The following is a 19,200-nucleotide window of genomic DNA, read 5'->3' as shown; positions in this document are numbered from 1 at the left end:
GATCTTAGGCAGGGGTTTCCTGGCCTCTACCCTGTTCCAGCCTTTACCAGGAGAAAAGCTTATTGGCATTCCTTTCCCACCCCCAACCATCTAGTAGAATGGAAAGAGTGTTTCAGCTTCCTCTTTATCCTTAGACACGACTTCTCAGAGATGACAGATATTTCAACCAATGGTGGGAGAATTGACCTGTCTTCTCCCCTCTGCTTAGAGCCCATGCTTAACTTTCCCTGTCCAGCAGAAGACCCTGAGTCCTAGAGGTGGGCTCTCAGACCACAGAAAGTGGGCATGGGACAACTCAAAAGAAGGGGCCTGGAAATAGACCTTCACGTTTAGTCAGTTAACATTTATCACAAGCCCTCCCCTTTCCAAATGTTCTGGGGTCTGTTCCCCTGGAATCCAGGAATCCCCTTTTCATTATGAATGTCTGCCTTTCAACAAGGTGGATTTTAAAGCACATGTGTCTGGGTTTGATCATGGGATCATAGATTAGAACTGAAAAGACTTTTAAAGTGATCTGGCCCCATCATTTTTTTTTTACATATAAGGTATTTTATTTTTTCTGTTACATGTAAAGATAGTTCTCAACTTTTGTTTATACAAGCTTTACAATTTCAGATTTTTCTCCCTCCCTCCCCTCCCTCGCCCCTCCCCTAGACAGGAGGTAATCTGATATAGGTTATATCTCTATATCTATACATCTATATAGATATAGATATCTACACAAACACACACACACACACACATATATATATATACATAATAACATTAATCCTATTTCTGCATTAGTCTTGTTATAAGAGAAAAAATCAGAGCAATGATGAAAAACCTCAAAATAGAAAAAAAAATACCAGCACCAAAAACAAAAGAAATAGTATGGTTCATTCAGCATCTATACTCCACAGTTCTTTTATTTTTTCTTTCCTGGATTTGGAGATCCTCTTCTATCATGAGTTCCCTGGAACTCTTCTGCACCATTGCATTTGTGAGAAGAATCTAGTCCATCACAGTAGATCAACACTCAATGTTGATGATACTGTGTACAATGTTCTTCTGGTTCTGCTCATCTCTCTCATCATCGGCTCACAAAAGACCCTCCAGGTTTCTCTGAACTCCTCCTGCTCATCGTTTCTTACAGCACAATAGTATTCCATTGTATTCATATACCACAACTTGTCCAGCCATTCCCCAGTTGATGTGGCCCCATCATTGTACAGAGTGAGGAAACTCAGTTGGCAGAATAGACAATGACTTGAGCAGAGTCACACAGGGGTTGCTGAAGACCTGGGGAGACAGGACTTCAGGGAGCAGGCCCCTTGTGGGATGGATAAATAGGGATAGGGATGGGGAGCCAGCTCCTAGCTCCTCTTAACCCTGTCCTGCCCACCAGGGCCCAGCAGGTCCCTCCTCCTGTGGGAAGCTCCCTCTACCTTCCCTAGTCCCCAAGGCTTTCTCCTCATTGGAAACTCCCCCAGGCTTGAACATTTTCCCTCCACAGCCTCAGCACCAGATCCTCTGAAGGGCTTCATTCACTAGACTCTTGCTTCATGTGGCCCTGACCTCCTGAGTGTCCAGCTCCCATCCCTGAGAAGCTGAGGTCCCATCTGGGCTCCCTGACTTAGTAGCAACAATGCTGCTGGGGGAAAACGGCACTGTGCTTATTCACGTACCACCTCCTTAATCCTCTTCTGTTCCCTATTGTCATATTTCACACTTTGAGGCCCCATTTGGGGTTTTCCTGGAAGAGATCCTGGGGTGGTTTTCCATTTCCTTCTCCAGTCCTTTTAACAGGTGAACAATTGAGACAAAAAGGTGAAGTGACTTGCCCAGGCTCACACAGTGAGTATGAGTCTGAGGCTAGATTTGAACTCATGAAGAGGAGTCTTCCTGATTTTAGGCCTGACACTCTAGGCACTACAGTACCACTTGGCAACCCTAGATTTTGTCAAAGGCTTTTCAGCTTCTTTTGCAGAAGCATATGTTTTTCTTTACATTAAAAATATGGTTGGGGCAGCTCGGTGGCACAGTGGATAGAGCACCGGCCCTGGAGTCAGGAATACCTGAGTTCAAATCTGGCCTCAGACACTTAACACTTACTATCTGTGTGACCCTGGGCAAGTCACTTAACCCCAACTGCCACACTAAAAAAACAAAAATAAAAAAAACAAACAAAACAAACAAAAAAATATGGTTTATTATAGTGTTCCTGATGTTGACTCAACAGTGCTTTTTGGTTGTAAATTCTACCCCAACTCAAAGCATATGATATCTTTTACATGCTTACTCGATAATATTTTATTTAAAAGCTTCACCAAAATGCCCCTTAAGGATATTGTCACATGGTATGATTACTCTCAGGGTTTTGACTGTGTGAGGGCCAAAATTAGATACACTGAGTGTTATTTGGGTGACTCACCTTAATATTGGGATCCCACAAATATGAGGGACATTTAAGCAGCCCTTTGTAGATATTTCTCCCAAGCCAATAAGAAAGGAGCCTCTAAGCTTTTTAGTTCACAAAAGGATCTGATTTTATTACTTGGGAATTGATTAAACAACAGAGGTGAAAGTAATAAACATCAAAGCTAAGGAAATAGGCAAATAGAAATACAGATGAATATTATTATCTCTAAACTGAGCCTATTAGGGTTTTCCATAATTAAACTCACCCAAGCCTGAACATCCCAGCAGTCTAAGTTGCTCATGCTCCTCCTCACACCTTGGTCAACCTTTAGAGAGAGTGTTCCGGTTCTGGAAGTCCCCAAGAGCCTAGCCTACCAGAAGTGGCTCTCCTCCCTTCAGGTGGCATTCAATCTCTCCTCCCCCAAAGGGGAGGTCCTTCCCAGTATCATAGGTAATCTCAGGGTGGGCCAGGTAGGGCCCCTCCCAAACGATTCAGCTAACACTTGCGGTATTCATTTTGAGCACAGATCATTTTGACCACAACTGTTTGGTTACGGTATTGAGGCAGGATATGGAAGTCATGGAGTCAAGACTCAGAGTAGAAGGAGAGATTAGTTGAGGAATTCAGGATCCCATTTTCTCAATACCATTAGCAAGGTTTTAGTGATAAAGATGCAGCTAAAACCTGGAAAAAGTCCTAGTCTTCAGAAGTGAGATGAAGGCTCTGCTCTTGCATCATTGTCTCAGTGACCTAGGACAAGCCTCAGTCTCAAAGAGGTCAGCTGACCCATATAAAGAATTTATTGTTATTTGAGGTTTTTATGACCCCTCAAATAACAATTAATTCTTTTTCTCTTGTGGGGCAATGGGGGTCAAGTGACTTGCCCAGGGTCACACAGGTAGAAAGTGTCAAGTGTCTGAGGGCAGATGGGAACTCAGCTCCTCCTGAATCCAGGTCCAGTGCTTTATCCAGTGCCACTTTATCCACTAAGCTGCCCCACAATGATTTGTTTACACCATCAAATGTCAAGTTCACAACTCCTTGAGGTTTAAGTACCCTCTGGGAAGAGGTGTCAACCCTGGATCTGAAAGGTATAAATTCTCTGGCTGTTTCAGCAACAGCCAGTTCTCTTTCCAGCTCTTTGCAGGACAGACATGGATGACTGCTCCTCACCTCACAGGTAAGTGCTTGTGGTGAAATACGGAGGGGGGGGAAGATGTTTCAGAATTCTTCAAGCCCCCCTAAAAGAGGAGCCTAGGAAATAAAGTGGGGATTTGAAAGGAGGGAGAAACTTTGAATAGGAAAGATTTATTTAGAGGGGACATTGTTGGGCTAGGAAGGGCAAACTTTCAGGCCCAGAAGGGTTGAGATCCTGGCACAGCTCAAGGGACTCAGAAACTCTGAGTGAAAACATGAAGCATGGAGCCCATGGTGGACCCCCTTTCCCCCCAGATCAAGAGGAAATAAAGGGGAGCTCCCAATTCCAGTGGGGGTATGAAGAAGGCTTGTTCCCAGGGGGAAGCCCTGGATCCACAGGGGATAAGCAGGTCCTGGTGTTTCTCTTCCAAACCCAAGGAATATTTCTCTAGGGGAACAAAGGCTGGATTGAAAGTCAGAATGGCCTTGTCCCAGTCCCACTCCTCTAAAATGACTGACTGTTGGGCCATGGGGATGTCCTTTTGCTTTCCCAAGCCTGAGGGTCCTATCCTGACCAAGACAGGGGCAGTCCTGGCTGATTCCCAGAGTCCCCTGCAGCTCTGAACAGTATAACCCTATGACCACTGCCATTTTCTTCCACATAGGGGCTCTACCTCCTTTGGACACAAAAGTTCCCAGAGGATGGAGCTTCATGGGATCAGAAGTGAGGGATCCAACATCCTCCTTAAGAAGAAGCCCAAAGCCAGGTAAGAAAGGGCTTGGATAAAGAGGGCAAGGGAGCCTGGTGTTCCCCTGTGAGCCCCCAGGCATGCCCTGTGGACAGGGGTCAGGGCCCTGGCCAGCAGGGAGGGATGAACAAAAGGAAAATGGGGAGAAAGAGGGCCTGGGGCACAGGGATGCACAGATTGTTCTGAGTGAGGGAAACCAGGGATCCATTTCTCACCCTCCTTTTGGGAAACACAGAAAACAGGGGTCTTCAGAGGTGGGTGGGCAGAAACCTGGTGAGGGAAGGAGAAGGTGTGAAGTGACAGGATAGGCATGAGGGGAAATGCCTGATGGTGCCACAGTTAGGAGAAGATTTCACCAGAGGCCTTGGAAGAAAGGAAGAAGCCTTTCTGAAGCTCCTTCTAAGTACCAAGGACTGCGAAGCAGCTTCCAAATATCATAGTTGATCCTCACAATAACCCTAGGATATGTATGGGTGCAATAATCATTGCCCCCCCCCCCCCCCGCCTCTTTTACAGATGAGGAACCTGAGACAGACAGAAGCAAAGTGACATGACCAGAGTCACACATCAAATAAATGCCTGAGCATGACTTTGAATGGAGGTCTTCCTGGCTCCAGACCCAACTCCCTATCCACCCTGTCATCAAGAGTTCCCTAAAATCTGTAAGGGGGGGGGGGAGAGAAAGATAGGAGGCAGTTGGGAGGGGGAGGTGAAAGACACTGTGTATTTGGCTGATTCTGACATGGCCTTCTCTTTGACAGCCCTTTGGAGATGCAAAGAAAGGCTCTGAAGGGGACAGAGGAGGGGCGATCCTCCCCCAAGGAAAAAGAACACAACCTCATGCAACTGGACGACTCCTCTCCACGTATGAAGGTAAATAAGCCCAGGGCATGAGAGACGAGGGAATGAGGGGGGTGGGGGGTCCCCGTGCACATGGGCAGTCACTGTCAGGAGGGTTCTTAGAAATCCTTTCTGTGATCAAGACACCAAGGCCCTGGTCAGTCTGCCTACACCTTACAGTAGCTCCCTTTAGGCCTAAATTCACAAATCTAACCTAAAGAGCTGGAAGCATCTGTAGAGATGTTCTCATTCTGGGAAGGATTGCATCCCCCCTTCTCTGTTACCCCAAGTGCAGAAAGGGCAGGGACAGCTAACTGTCTACTCCAGCCTATAGCTGAGAGCTCAGCCCCTGAATCTTCTGAACCGGGCTGACCCAATCTGGGGTTCTGCCCTTGGGCTGGGCATCTTCATTAGCCCTGGGGGGGGGTGGGGAGGTGGTTCCTGGCTTCACACCTCTCCAGGTGTAGAGCCTTAGCCCTTAAATAGATCAGACTGCACACCCAGTGGTCAAGAGGGGGAGGACAGCGGGATAGGGCCCCTATTTCAGAAGACCTGAGGGTATGTTTTTTGGTTTGTTTGCAGCATCCCTGTCAGCCTGATCATCCTTTCCAGCCACCCAGGAAGACCCCTTTGAAATGGTCCTGTCTGCCTGCTGAGCCCTCACAAGGGATCCGGAGGAGCACCCCTGCAAAGATGCCTCCTGGCAAAGCAGCCGCCCCTGGTCAGGCAAGGGGGACCCCAGCAGCCAAGGCAGCTAAGGCAGCTGCAAAGCGGCCCTTAAAGCCCCTCATGAGAAGTGCTAGGAAAATGAGCACTTTGCTCTGGGAGAGGAGTCGCAAGCCTCTGGTGAAACCCTTTGAACAAGGCAAGGTCAGCACTGCCCTGCCCCAGCAAGGGAGGCCCTGCCCTGCTCCTTCAGGTTGGGAGAGGCAGCCTCCCAAACCACAGCCTTCTAAGAGGCCCCGACTCCTCTCTCCCTGTCCAGTGCGGGGGATTCAGCCATCACCAGGCCTGCTGGCGCTGGAGCCTCTAGATTCTCTCTCTAGAACTGCCAAGAGGTGTGCCCAGGGACCGGCCACTCTCTGTTCCGGAAGGCCCCATAGTGTTGTCCAGAAACCCATGCAGACGTTTGTATTGGACAAGGATACGTGTGCAAGCAATTGGGCCAAGTCAACAGCCCAGGTAAGCAGCAGAGATTCTGATTCCAGGCTAGCTTAAGTGAGTTCTGTGGCGGAGGGGGAGCAGGACGGGAGCGGGACGGGAGCGGGACGGGAGCGGGACGGGAGCGGGACGGGAGCGGGACGGGAGCGGGACGGGAGCGGGACGGGAGCGGGACGGGAGCGGGACGGGAGCGGGACGGGAGCGGGACGGGAGCGGGACGGGAGCGGGACGGGAGCAGGAGCTGAACTCCGCTCAGCTCATGCGGGAACGTCCTTGTATGCCCATCTCTGGACTGAGGACAACATGGAGTCACTGGGGGAGGAAGGACCAAACCGGGACCTTCTGTCTCCTTCTGCTGCTCCCTACAGACAGCCCCCACTGGAGAGGAAGAGGAGAAGGGGTATAGAACTTCCCATGCTAGACGCTCTTCTCCTCACCTCGTTCACAGGTGTGAATAAGCTTTTCTCTAGCACCTAGTAAGTAAGTGTCAGGCATTGTGTTGAGTGCCAGGGATGCCAAAAGAGGCAAAAGACACCCTGAGAATCTAGAGCGATGGTAGCATGTGCAAAGACTGGGGCGGGGATGACATTGGGTGCGGTCTAAGGGTATCCCACATCCACTTGGGAGATCTGGAAGCCACTTTGGAGAGGACTCTCCTTTCCCTGCAATAGCCACAGAGGACCCCAGGGGCCCAGTGAAGTTACTAAAGGTGTTTCCCTCTCTGATTCTCATGCAGGTGCTCCTGGATGCTGCCCCGCCCACAGTGCCTGCGAGGGTCAGTGTTCTGCATGAAGACCTCTTTGTTTCCAGTTCAGATGAAGAGGAGGAAGAAGAGAATGAGTAAAAGCAGATCACGAATGTGTATCAGTCCTTTTGGACAAGCGGGTGTAACATTCTTGAGGAGACACAAAGGGAAAGGACAAGAAAGAACTCTGGAGACTCAACATCATCAGTGATTTGCCATTGATAAATGTTGTATTTAGAAGCCAAAGACCTGGCATTCGATTCTCCATGTTTCAATAATTAGAACATTGATAGGGAGTTTACTACGTGTCAGGGATTTTACAGTGACTATGTCTTTTATCCTCACCACAACCCAGGATGGGGTGTGGGGTGTGGGGTGCTGTTATTTATATCTCTCTCATATGCAAGATAAGAGGGAATAGGAAGCTCTAAATTCTTTATGAGCGCTTACATTTCCCATATTTTAGGGTCTCATAATTTGTTTCCCTTTAAGGAAATTTGAGCCATCGTGGCTTCCAGAAAGATGAAATGCCGTTGCTAAAAATCTGCTAGAGATATATTGTATGTCGTGCTCCTCTAAAAATTGTCAATTGTTTCAACTTGATGTCTTTATTATTTTTCTAAATAAATCATATCTTCTAATAGAAATCATTTTGTATCGTCTTTATAGCTGTTTATTGCCTCGGTTTCCTTTTATTTTCTTATTTCTTTGCAAAGATGGGAGTTCAGTTGAACGAATCAATCCAATCACTTGACTCTTTTAAAGGATGCCTTAGTGAGAAGAGAAGTCATTTCATACAACAAGAGATCAATCAAGTTTTCCTTCCCCCAAAAAGGGAGGTTCTTCAAAAGCTGTTCAGTAACATGGGCAGTCCCAGAGTGGGCCATGTGTGGCCCTCCCTCCCAAATGTTTCAGCTAAAACTTTCAATATTAATCTCTACCACAAATAATTTTAACCACAAATGTATTATCATTTAAGGAGCGGTTAACACTTGTATATAGAGCATGCTCTGCATTGCAGGCAACTTATATAAAGATCTGAACAGAATTTGAGAGTAGTGGTGGTCTATGTAGATACAATAATTAGTTCATTTGAACAGGATTACTCATTCATTGTTTTACTATAGAAAACTCATTCCATACAATCTAGAATAATCACAGACTTGGTTCCAATTGGAAGTATTTCTTAGCTAAATTCATTGGTGACCTACCTACAAAGAGTGCTGTGAGCTATGTGCTTCTGTTTAGGCTTCAATATCTAGAATCTCACCCCCCTAAGGAGAGAAGGAGCAACTGAAAGTAAATAACTTGAGCAAATATCAAAGTATTAAACATATACAATTTTCTTCCTTGAATGACCAGCTATACTGTAATGAGTAAGCCATTTTTGTCCTATGTAATAGAGAAATACTTCTAGTCCAATTATGAATGAAACTCGTTTTCATGGACTGCTTCTTTGTGTCACACTGATTATAATAAGCTGCAGTCAAACCTGTTTCTGAATCATTTTGGCTTATTGGCATTAACTAATGAAATGGCTATGATATTCTGTTCCCTGTGACTACCCAGCAGCAATGTTTTTAAAACTGCAAAATAAGAGGTGTGGGTTGTGGAAATTTATTTTGATTTGGGGACCCTACCTTTAGGCAGAGATTAGAAAGCCTTAGGCCCTCAGGGTCTCCCCCCTCCTCCTCAGCTTCAGCTGAGTGAAAAAGCCCCCAGCGCCCTCTGACCTGAGCGGATTCAGGATAGCCTGTGCTGAGGCACGTGAAACTTGGAGCGCACCCCCCCCCACCAGCCGCAGCTCTGGCTGGCAGATTAGCTTGGTCTGTGGGGGTGAAGGAAACCCCGAGATTTGAGTGGAGAGAAGAAAAGGTGTATATATAGACCTAGGAGACGGACTAGGGGGAGTTGGGCTGACTAGAGGAGGAAGGAGACGGACTAGAAAAAGAAGGAGCGAGGACAGACTAGATAGAGAGACAAGATTAAGAGGAGTAAGGCTCACTAGAGCAAGGGAAGGTGACTAGGAGAGACAGACTAGAGGAAGGAGACTCGAGGAAGGACTAGGAGAGAGGCTGCCTAGAGGGGAGCCTGGCCAAGGATGGAGGAGAATTCGGCTCCGAAAAAGGAGAGATGGGTCTGACAAGGTTACAGGCCTTAATACAAACCAGGGAAAGTGTAACGTGTCCTGAGGCCAGAGGCGGCCAAGGCCCTTATTGTATTCAAGAAGTTCAAGGCCCAGCAGGTGCGAAAGCAGGAAAGCAGTCAGGTTGTACACTTTATCTCCCTGTATTCCTAATTTGAAATAGTATCTCATAAATAAACTCTGCTTTGATTATTTAGTTAGAGGCTTCTTAATCTTTAGTCTATCAGTTTGGAGCAGTGTGGTGGAACTTTATCAACGGCCCTACATTAAATTAAACGCAGTCAGATAGCCAAATAGTCACAAGTCCCAGATTAGTTCTCCAGTCAGATTAGCCCCCCAAAAGTAAGCTAGTCAATTTTAAAATATTTCACAGGGTGGAGGTTGAGTTGTCCTTTAAGGCAAACTCCCTCCCTCCCTCCCTCCTTCTCTCCCTCCCTCCCTCTGGATTCAGGGCTGGTGCTCTATCCACTGTGCCACCTAGCTGCCCCAAAGGCACACTTTAATAAAGGTTTCTCCATAGTGGCCTTACATGCAGTCAAGCTAGAATTTTAGCAATTGGTATTTAGAAATGAATGTTACCCTTGTAAAATTATGTGTTTGAAGAATACTGTAATGAATTGAAATGGACAACTTTCTATTCTTTTTTCTTTTTAATGGAAGAATGAGGGTTATGTGACTTGCCCAGGGGTCACACAGCTAGTAAGTGTCAAGTGTCTGAGTTCAGCTTTGAACTCGGGTCCTCTTGAATTCAGGGCCTGTGCTTTATTCACTGCACCACCTAACTGCTCCCAACTATTAAAGTTTAAACCGGCCAACTAGAAATCAGGAGGGACACACCTAAGAAGTTAGAGATTCAATTCTATAGCAGGAAAGACAGTTAGATGTGGCTACTACCTATGCTGTGAGGCAGATGTCACTCCAAAGGTCAAGACTATCATTCCAAAAGAAAAATCCCCCTGATTCTCAGAAATCTTTTCCCATCCCACCCCAAAAAGAAACTTTCCATTGTCAGGTGGTCACCCCATTTATCCTCTATAAAAGCTTTTACCTTTCTTCCATTGGAGGAGATAGATGTCGCTAAGCTATGTCCTCCTCTGCAGATGAAGTCTTTGACTTCCCTCTTGGTTACCTTCTCTAGCTCCCAAATAAAAAACCATTTTATTCTAATGATACTTTGTGTGAGAGTGTAGTTCTTCACAGAGGAACACCTAAGGATCCCTATGACATGTTTCTGGCACCCAACGTGGGGCAAGGGATCTTCCTCTTTTCTTCTCACCACAGCACCCGGAGGCAAGAACTTCTCATTTATTCTCTCCCTCATGCCCTGACTCTATACCTTGCCTATGTAAGGGCTAAAATTCTAGCTGTACTGTCTAAAATATCTAATGAGTGGTTGCCAATAAAGTATCAGTTTTAGCAAGAGTTAGGCTTTTAAGCATTTATTAAGGAGCATAAGAATTTAGTAAGGAGAAAGAGAAAGGCAAAGATTCATCTATCTATTAAAAGGAGAGAGCATTCCTAGCTCCCTTCTTCACCAGAGTCCTCAGGAAAGAGAATGAGCCAGTGTGCCAGCCTCTTCCTTCTTCCTCCCACAAGCTAAGGTCACTTCCTGACTCTAAAGAAAAGACACCTGGTCCTGCCCTCAGAGGCCCTCTCCTCATGTTGGAGCTTTCCTACAGTAAGTCTTCAGCAGCTGTCATCATTCCAATCTTTACAGGATTGAGATGTCCATGGCATCAGGAATATAGGAGGGGGCATAGAAGCCAGGTGTAGAATGAGATGGGTGGGATCAAAACTTCTCGCCATCTATACAATATTGTGGGGGAAAAGAAAAAACAATTAAACCAAGAGAATCCAACCTCAACATTTGTCAAAAGCCATTCCCTTGGCAATACCTTGACTTCATGCATGTCTCCCCTCATGGGACAGTTCAATGTCTGCTGTTGCAGGTATTCCTTTTGTGATTGGATGGCATCTTGGCCAACTGGCATCTGATAACTCAGACTAAAGGTGATTAATGTCTTAAATGATAAATTCCCATAATCCAAGTCTCATATGGATTTAAAAATTGAGGATAATAAATGATCGCAAAAAATGTGAATACATCTTGACTTAGAAAATAATATATAATATGCAACAATTTCAGATAATACCTTTTTTCTACTAAGTATACAATTACTTTTGTGAAAAATCAGAACATATTTAAATACAAGTTAAAGCACAACACAATCTCAAAGAAAACCTTTTTTTTTTTGAAAAAAGAAAAATTTTCCAAATGTTTCCCTCTTTTATTTTTTGGAATATGCTAATCAAAAATAATACTTCTAGAATCAATTTACACTTGCCATGGCAACCACTTTGCCAGGGAAATGATTTATAGAAGTCAATCAAATAATCATTTGAGAGAAAAAAATAACAACAAAAAAGAGGGGAGCATTTGTAAAATTTTTCTTTAAAACCGAATGTTCGTCTTCTGATCTTCCAGTTGGGTAAGATGTCCCCTCCCCTGTACCCTTAAATTGGAAAGTACTGCCAAGTATCAGCTGTTTTAAATTTCAAATGGATCTTTTAAACATTCTAAATACCCCTTTTCTAGCTTTACCTTCACTAATCAGAGATGTGGGCCAGGTTGAATTTAATGAAAACTTTTTTATTCCTCCTTTTGGTTTTGTGGGGTTTTATGGTGTGGTATGGAGAATTTGGCATGTCCTGGATGATATTAAGATAAAGATGATTCCCCGGGCTTCCCCATTAGGAAAGCTACTCCTGGATTGCAATAAGGGAAAACTTAGACTAGATACAACCATGACCAGAGGAGAGCTTATCAGACTGTGTTTTATGTGGCATGAGGAATTACAGGAAGAATGGCCCGAATATGAGTTATTTGATCCCCAAACATTGAGGCATTTGCAAAGAACCCTAAGTAGATGTCCACCTGAACATTCACTTTATTGGGAAATCTGGGCCAGAGCAAGCAAAAATTATCATACTAAGAATATAAGATGAAGAAAATCCAGGCCCCAGCTTACATCTGAGTCTGCCTCCCAAACTGAAATAATAAATGATCTGACTCAATCCAGACCCCAAATTGAAGACAAGGACTCTCAAACTGAAACAATAAACTGACAGAAATTTCCAAGTCTACTTCAGGAGGCTAACGAAAGACCAAATAGATTTTACAATAGACTTTGTGAGGCTGTGAGACAGTACACCAAATTGGATCCAATAGACTTAAGGGATTCTCATATTGTTCTCAACACATTTGTCTATAATTCACTGCCAGAAATCCATAGATACTTTTTACAATGCCCAGACTGGAGGACTCTCACAGTAGATAGGATTAAGGAACTTGCAAATGATGTCTTTGATTCACTTGAGGAAAGTCCAGATGGCCCTAAACAGAGTATCCTGGCACCTGCACTTCCTGGTCATGATTTGAATCATTCCAAGCCTAAGCTTGAAGACATGGCCTCCCAAACCAAAACACCCAATAATACAACTCAGTCCAAACCCAAGATTGAATGCAAGGCCGTTCAGACTAAAATTCTTAATGACCCAACTCCTATTCCTCTCCCTCTATTTCCTCCATGCCAAACAAACAAATAAAGAAAGAAAGAAATGATTCCCCTGTAGAGGAGACAGAGAAAGTAAAAATTTTTCCCCTTCAAGAGATCCTCGCCCATGGTCAAAAAGGTACTATACGTAAGCTCAGACAATACATACCTTTTTACACCCAAGAATTTGGTTTTATGGGGACAAAGTACTCCTAAATCTGATGAGGATCACACAGCAGTTATCAGGCAGTTTAGGGCAATTTTTAGAGCATATCAGCCCACTTGGAATGATGTTATTGACCTCATGGAAACAATATTGTCCCCTGGGGAAAGAGCAGATATAGTAGCTGCAGCAAATGGCCTGGAAGCCACGGGAAAGGTTGATATTGGGTGGCCTATTCAAGACCCTGACTGGGACCCCAATAACCCTAGGCATTTTGATATGTTGAAGGAGGCAAGAGAAACAGTGCTGAAGGCAATGGAATCCTGTATTAGAAAGACTGATAACTGGCAAAAATTTATAGATACAGTTCAGGGACCTGATGAGAGACCTAATAGATTCTATGACAGGTTGTGTAAGCATACCAGGCAATATGCTGGACTAGACCCATTAGATGGTAGAGACGCCCGTATTATCTGCTCTCATTTTGTAAACCAGTCCTTACCAGAAATTCGGAAATATTTTAAAAAGCAATGTACTGGCTGGAATAGTTTCAGTCCTGACAGACTTAAAGAAAGAGCAACATAAATTTATGAAGGAAATGAGAGAGAAGAAAGGAACAGAAAGGACATTTTAGCTCCAGTAGAGGAAACAACAAGGCAGCAAGACCGGACAGTTGAAAATCATTATCAACCCCTTAAACTTTGCGAGTACTACAAAAAACAAGGACACTTCTTGAGGGAATGTAGGACTAGAAAACAAGAACTTAAGAGGGCAGTGACAGAGAGCCTTGAAGAATTCTTTGGGGGGAATCGAAATAATTTCGAAAGATTTTTCAGAAAGGAAACAACGGAGGTAATTATAGGCCTTATTACAGGCAGAATCAAAATAGATATAAATCCTCTTCAGTGGGGATACAGAAAGCCAGTATCAGAATAACCGTAGACCCCATCAGGGAGGTACAGAAGGACAGAACCAGAATCAGGGTAACCGTGGACTCCCTCAAAGTGGGGCAGAGGATTGACGAGATGAAGGGGAGGGATGGAAAATAGATACTGAAAGCTACATATTCCCAGATCCAGATTTTTTGAATGCCCTTGCGCCAGTCCCATTCACCTCCCCAGAGTAATGAACCTCATGTGACACTCAAAGTGGGAAGACACTTTAGGTTTGGAGAGGCAGCCTCCCAAAATACAGCCTTCTAAGAGGCCTCAACTCATCTCTCCCTGTCCAGTGCAGGGTGAGAGGGGGGCTCAGCCATCACCAGGCCTGCGGGAGCTGGCAGGTCAAGATTCTGATTCTAGAACTGCCAACAGCTGTGCCCAGGGGCCAACCACTCTCTGTTCCCAAAGACCCCATAGTGTTGTCCAGAAACCCATGCAGATGTTTGCATTGGGACAAGGATACGTGTGCAAGCATTGGGCCAAGTCAACCAGTCCAGGTAAGCAGCAGAGATTCTCTGATTCCAGGCTAGCTTAAGTGAGCTCTGTGGGGGGAGGGGGAGTGGAGGGGAAGCAGAGGGGAAGCGGAGAGGGGAAGCGGGGATGGGGGGAATTGGAGGAGAACTCAGCCCAGCTCAGCTCCTGTGGGAAAGACCTTGTATGCCCATCTCTGGACTGAGGAGGAACATGGAGTCCCACTGGGGGAGGAAGGACCAATCCCTGACCTTCTGGCCCCTTCTCCTGCTCCCTACAGACAGTCCCCCACTGGAGAGGAAGAGGAGAAGGGTATAGAACTTCCCATGCTAGATGCTCTTCTCCTCACCTCGTTCACAGGTTTCAGTCAATCAGCTTTTATCTAGAACCTACTAAGTGTCAGGCATCATGTTGAGTTCCAGGGATGCCAAAAGAGGCAAAAGACACCCTGAGAATCTAGAGAGATGGGAGCATGTGCAAAGACTGGGGCGGGGATGACATTGGGTGCGGTGTAAGGGTATCCCACATCCACTTGGGAGATCTGGAAGCCACTTTGGAGAGGACTCTCCTTTCCCTGCAATAGCCACAGAGGACCCCAGGGGCCCGAGTGAAGTTACTAACAGTGTTTCCCTCTCTGATCCTCATGCAGGTGCTCCTGGATGCTGCCCAGCCCACAGTGCCTGCAAGGCTCAGTGTCCTGCATGAAGACCTCTTTGTTTCCAGTTCAGATGAAGAGGAGGAAGAAGAGAATGAGTAAAAGCAGATCACGAATGTGTGTCAGTCTTATGGATAAGGGGGTGTAAGGTTCTTGAGCAGACACAAAGAGAAAGGACAAGAAAGAACTCTGGAGACTCAACATCATCAGGGATTTGCCATTCATAAATGTTGTATTTAGAATCCAAAGACCTGGCATTCAATTGTCCAACTTTCAATAATTAGAACATGGATAGGGTGTTTACTACGTGTCAGGATTTTACAGTGACTATGTCTTTTATCCTCACCACAACCTGGGATGGGGGGGGTGGGGTGCTGTTATTATCCCCATTTCACAGATGAGGAAACTGAGGAAAACAGAGCTAAAGTGACTTGCCCAGACACCCAGCTAGTAAGTGTCTGAGATAATGAAGCTGTTGAAAACACTTTCCTCTCTTCTCTCTGTGCCTGCGGCTTTGTTCTCACTTTCCAGACTTTGTGGCTTAGGCCCCCAGTCTGTTTGAAGTCTCTACTGACAAAGGCTAGGGGTGGGAAGTGCTGGGGATGAGGGAAGAATGGGACTATTCTCAATGTCACAATCAGAATCCAGCCTTGCAACTCCAGGCCTGTGCTCAGGGAAGGTGAGGGTCAGCCTTGTTCATTTTGGTTTTACAAATATCTGTGCCCTTCTTCTGTAGGGTCCAGAGATGACACGGAAGCTTTGCTTCCCTTTTTCTTTTGAATGAGGAGCAGTACTAGGGACTGCAGAGATGTGTATGCAAGACTTGACTCTGTACACCTGGAGAACAATCATTTTTGCCATCTTTTGGCCTGTAAATAAAACATGAACTTCAGAATTCTGAAACCTTTCAATCAGCATCCACACCCCAGGTTCCCTTACTGTGTTTCTTATTGTTTGTACAAGCTAATGAGGCCACTAATGGACATGACTTGATGCTTCCTTTTTCTCTGGGAGGGGTCAAGGTGAAAGTCAGCTACTAGTCCATTCAACAAACATCAATCATCCTTTCTGCCGGGATTATGGCTCCTAATTTAAGTCGACCATATATTTAGATTGTAAACATCACATAGCCTAATAACTGTCCTGGGGCTATTAATCATATCGATGTTTTTGCTTTTTCTCTAAGTTTCTAAGCAATGTATCATGTCACTTGCAGATAGGAATTGTTCCACGTCTTACTTTCTGAAGTAAATGCCTTGAGTTTCTCTCTCCTATAGCTAGTCTTTTTTAGAATTATGTCTAGTAATAACAAGAAGGGGAGCACCCTTATTCTATTCATGTCCTTATTAAGAATTTTTGGGGGGTATTTATCCATTGCTAGTCATTGATTTTAGGTATGTATTATGCTAACCAAGGGCAGCTACATGGCACAGTGGATGGAATGCCTTGCCAGGAGTCAAAAAGATCATCTTCCTGAGTTCAAATATGGCCTCAGGCAGTTAGTAGCTGGTCTTTACCTAATTTCTGTTAAACTGTTGCCCTGTTTTCCCAGGAATAATTATCTAATTTATCTTGGTAGAGAAGCTCTTCCATGGGAGCTTTTCATAGTAAATGAAAGCACAGGTTCTGGTTTCACAAAATGCTGAAGAGTATCTTCTACATGCTGTAGTTTCTGTTGTTGGGTTTATTGGACATTTTCTGCTTGTTCATTTCTCTGGCTTGATTGGAACATTGAGTCTGACACAGTGTTCTCCTTTTGTAAAATTCTAAATGGATTCAAATGTTTTTGGTCGTTACTACTTTATTTTGTGATTTGAGATCTCCTGATTCTCTGCTTCCTTTGCTCCTACCATCTTTTTCCCCTTTCTCTTGTCTTTACCTTTTGTTCTTCCAGAATGATGTGTCTTATCATTTTTTGTAGTAAGCCCTGGTTAACTGGCTTGAGATAGCATAAAATTTGCACAATAACCTAGGCCATGCCCTAATTTTCATTATATGATACAATCGAAATGTGGACATTGGACTCCCTATGATGATTTTGATCCTGCTTCAATTCTTTGAACACCATCTTTGTATTTTTACATACTCTATGTGTGTCTTGATAAGTAAAATTTCAGATATACTTGCATTGCATAGTTACTCCAGTAGAATCTCTCTTTTTTTCTTCTTGCCTTCAAATCAGAAATGTTCCAAGATATAAAATAAATCCACAAAAAACAATAAGCATTCCAACAAAAGCACACAGGAAAAGCTAAAAAGGAGAAATGCTATTATAATTATCTATAAAAGCTGCAAAGTATTTGGAATTTATCTACTACAAGTCACAAAGGGCTACATAAAAAATTTAAGTAAAAACTATCTTAGGGGCTATATGGACGTAAGTATTCTTTGTAGAATTTCTTTGTAGAAATCAAGGCAGAAAAATAATTGAGAAACATTCCCTTAGTATGATTTTTGTGTATTTATTTTGTATCTTGGATTAAGATAAATATACTTTACTATAGGGTGCAGCTAGGCGGCTCAGTGGATAAAGCACTGGCCTGGATTCAGGAGTACCTGAGTTCAAATCCTGGCCTCAGACACTTGACACTGACAAGCTGTGTGACCCTGGGCAAGTCACTTAACACAAATGCCCCTAAAAACAATAACAACAACAACAAAACCCCTTTACTAAGTGAGGGGGAAGACCATTTGCTGTTGTCATTTTCTAGAGGGTATTTTTTTCATTAAAATGAATGTTATGTTATGGGGTTTTTTTTGTTGTTGTTTACCATGATCAACTCATTGACCCCATTTGGGGTTTTCTTGGCAAAGATACTAGAGTGATTTGCCCTTTCTTACTCCAGCTTGTTTTACAGAGGCAGAAACTGAGGGGGTAACGGTGAAATGACCTGCTCAAGGCCTCACACAGCTAGTAAGAGTCTGAGGCCAGATTGGAACTTATACGATGAGTCTTCATGACCTTAGGCCCAGGCACTCTATACATATAGGGTCACTTAGCTTCCCTATACTTTGACAAAGGTTTTTCAGCTTCTATTTATAATTGTATGGGTTTTTATTTTTTATTTTATAAATATAGGTAATTATACGGTTCCTGTTGTAGAATCAGTGGTGGTTGTTGGTTGTAAACTCTACCCCCAACTAAAGGGATATGTTCTTTTACACGCTGCTATTGCTTACTTGATAATATTTTATTTAAAAATTCACCAAAATGTCCCTTAAGGAGATAGTCACATAGTATGCTTTCTCTCAGGGATTTTGACTGTTTGGTCTTGGTATGGAGGCAGTATTTGGAAGTCATGGAGTCAAGACTCAGAGCAGAGGGATAGAGGAGTTGAGGAATTCAGCATCCCTTTCTCTCATACCCTAGCAAGGTTTTGTGATAAAGATGCAGATAAAACCTGGAAAAGTCGCAGTCTTCAGAAGTGAGATGAAGACTCTGCTCTTACCATCATTGTCTGAGTGACCTAGGACCAGCCTCAGTCTCAAAGAGGTCAGCTAACTATCAAGTGTGGAGTTCACACTGCCTTGAGGTGTGAATGTCCTTTGGGAAGAGGTGTCAACCTGGGTCTGAAAGGTATATATTCTCTGACTGTTTAGTAACAGACATGGTCTCTGACTTGCTGGAGCCATCGGTATTATTTTTTCTTTTTGTGGGGGAAATGAGGTGTACGTGACTTGCCAGGGTCACAGAGGTAGTAGTGCAAGTGTTTGAGGCAGCATTTTGAACTCAGGTCCCCCTGAATCCAGGGCCAGTGGTTTATCCACTGGGCTACCTAGGTGCCCCCTGCCCCATACGTGTTTTTAAAAGTCTGTTCGTGGGCGGGCTATGGCGGCAGCAGCTGGCGCTGCGGGAGGGGGGGGGTCGAGGCTCTGGGCCAGGGCGGCGGCGCCATCTTTTGCCCGGGGCCGGCAGGAAGCCTAAGGAGGGGGCCCCGGGCGTCGCGGGTGACTACCCGAACGAACTAGAGGCGCTGGTGCTGGAGCCTGAGGACTTGATGCTAGAGCTCGAGCCAGAGGAGGAGCTGCCTCGGTTCTCCGCGCCCCACAGGGAGCCTCCGGCCCTGGGCCCGGCGCAGGAGCCAAGGCAGTCAGGGAGGACGAGGAAGAGCCAGGCCTGGTCGAGGGCAACCCGGGGCACGGCGCTATAGAGGACCCGGAGCTGGAGGCCATCAAAGCCCGAGTAGAGGGAGATGGGAGGAAGAGGCAGAGAAATTGAAGGAGCTTCAGAAGGAGG

Source organism: Dromiciops gliroides, chromosome 3 (assembly GCF_019393635.1).
Source record: "Dromiciops gliroides isolate mDroGli1 chromosome 3, mDroGli1.pri, whole genome shotgun sequence".
In the NCBI taxonomy this organism is placed as follows: Eukaryota; Metazoa; Chordata; class Mammalia; order Microbiotheria; family Microbiotheriidae; genus Dromiciops; species Dromiciops gliroides.
The sequence above is the reverse complement of the archived record's forward strand: the minus strand, read 5'-3'. Positions refer to the sequence as shown.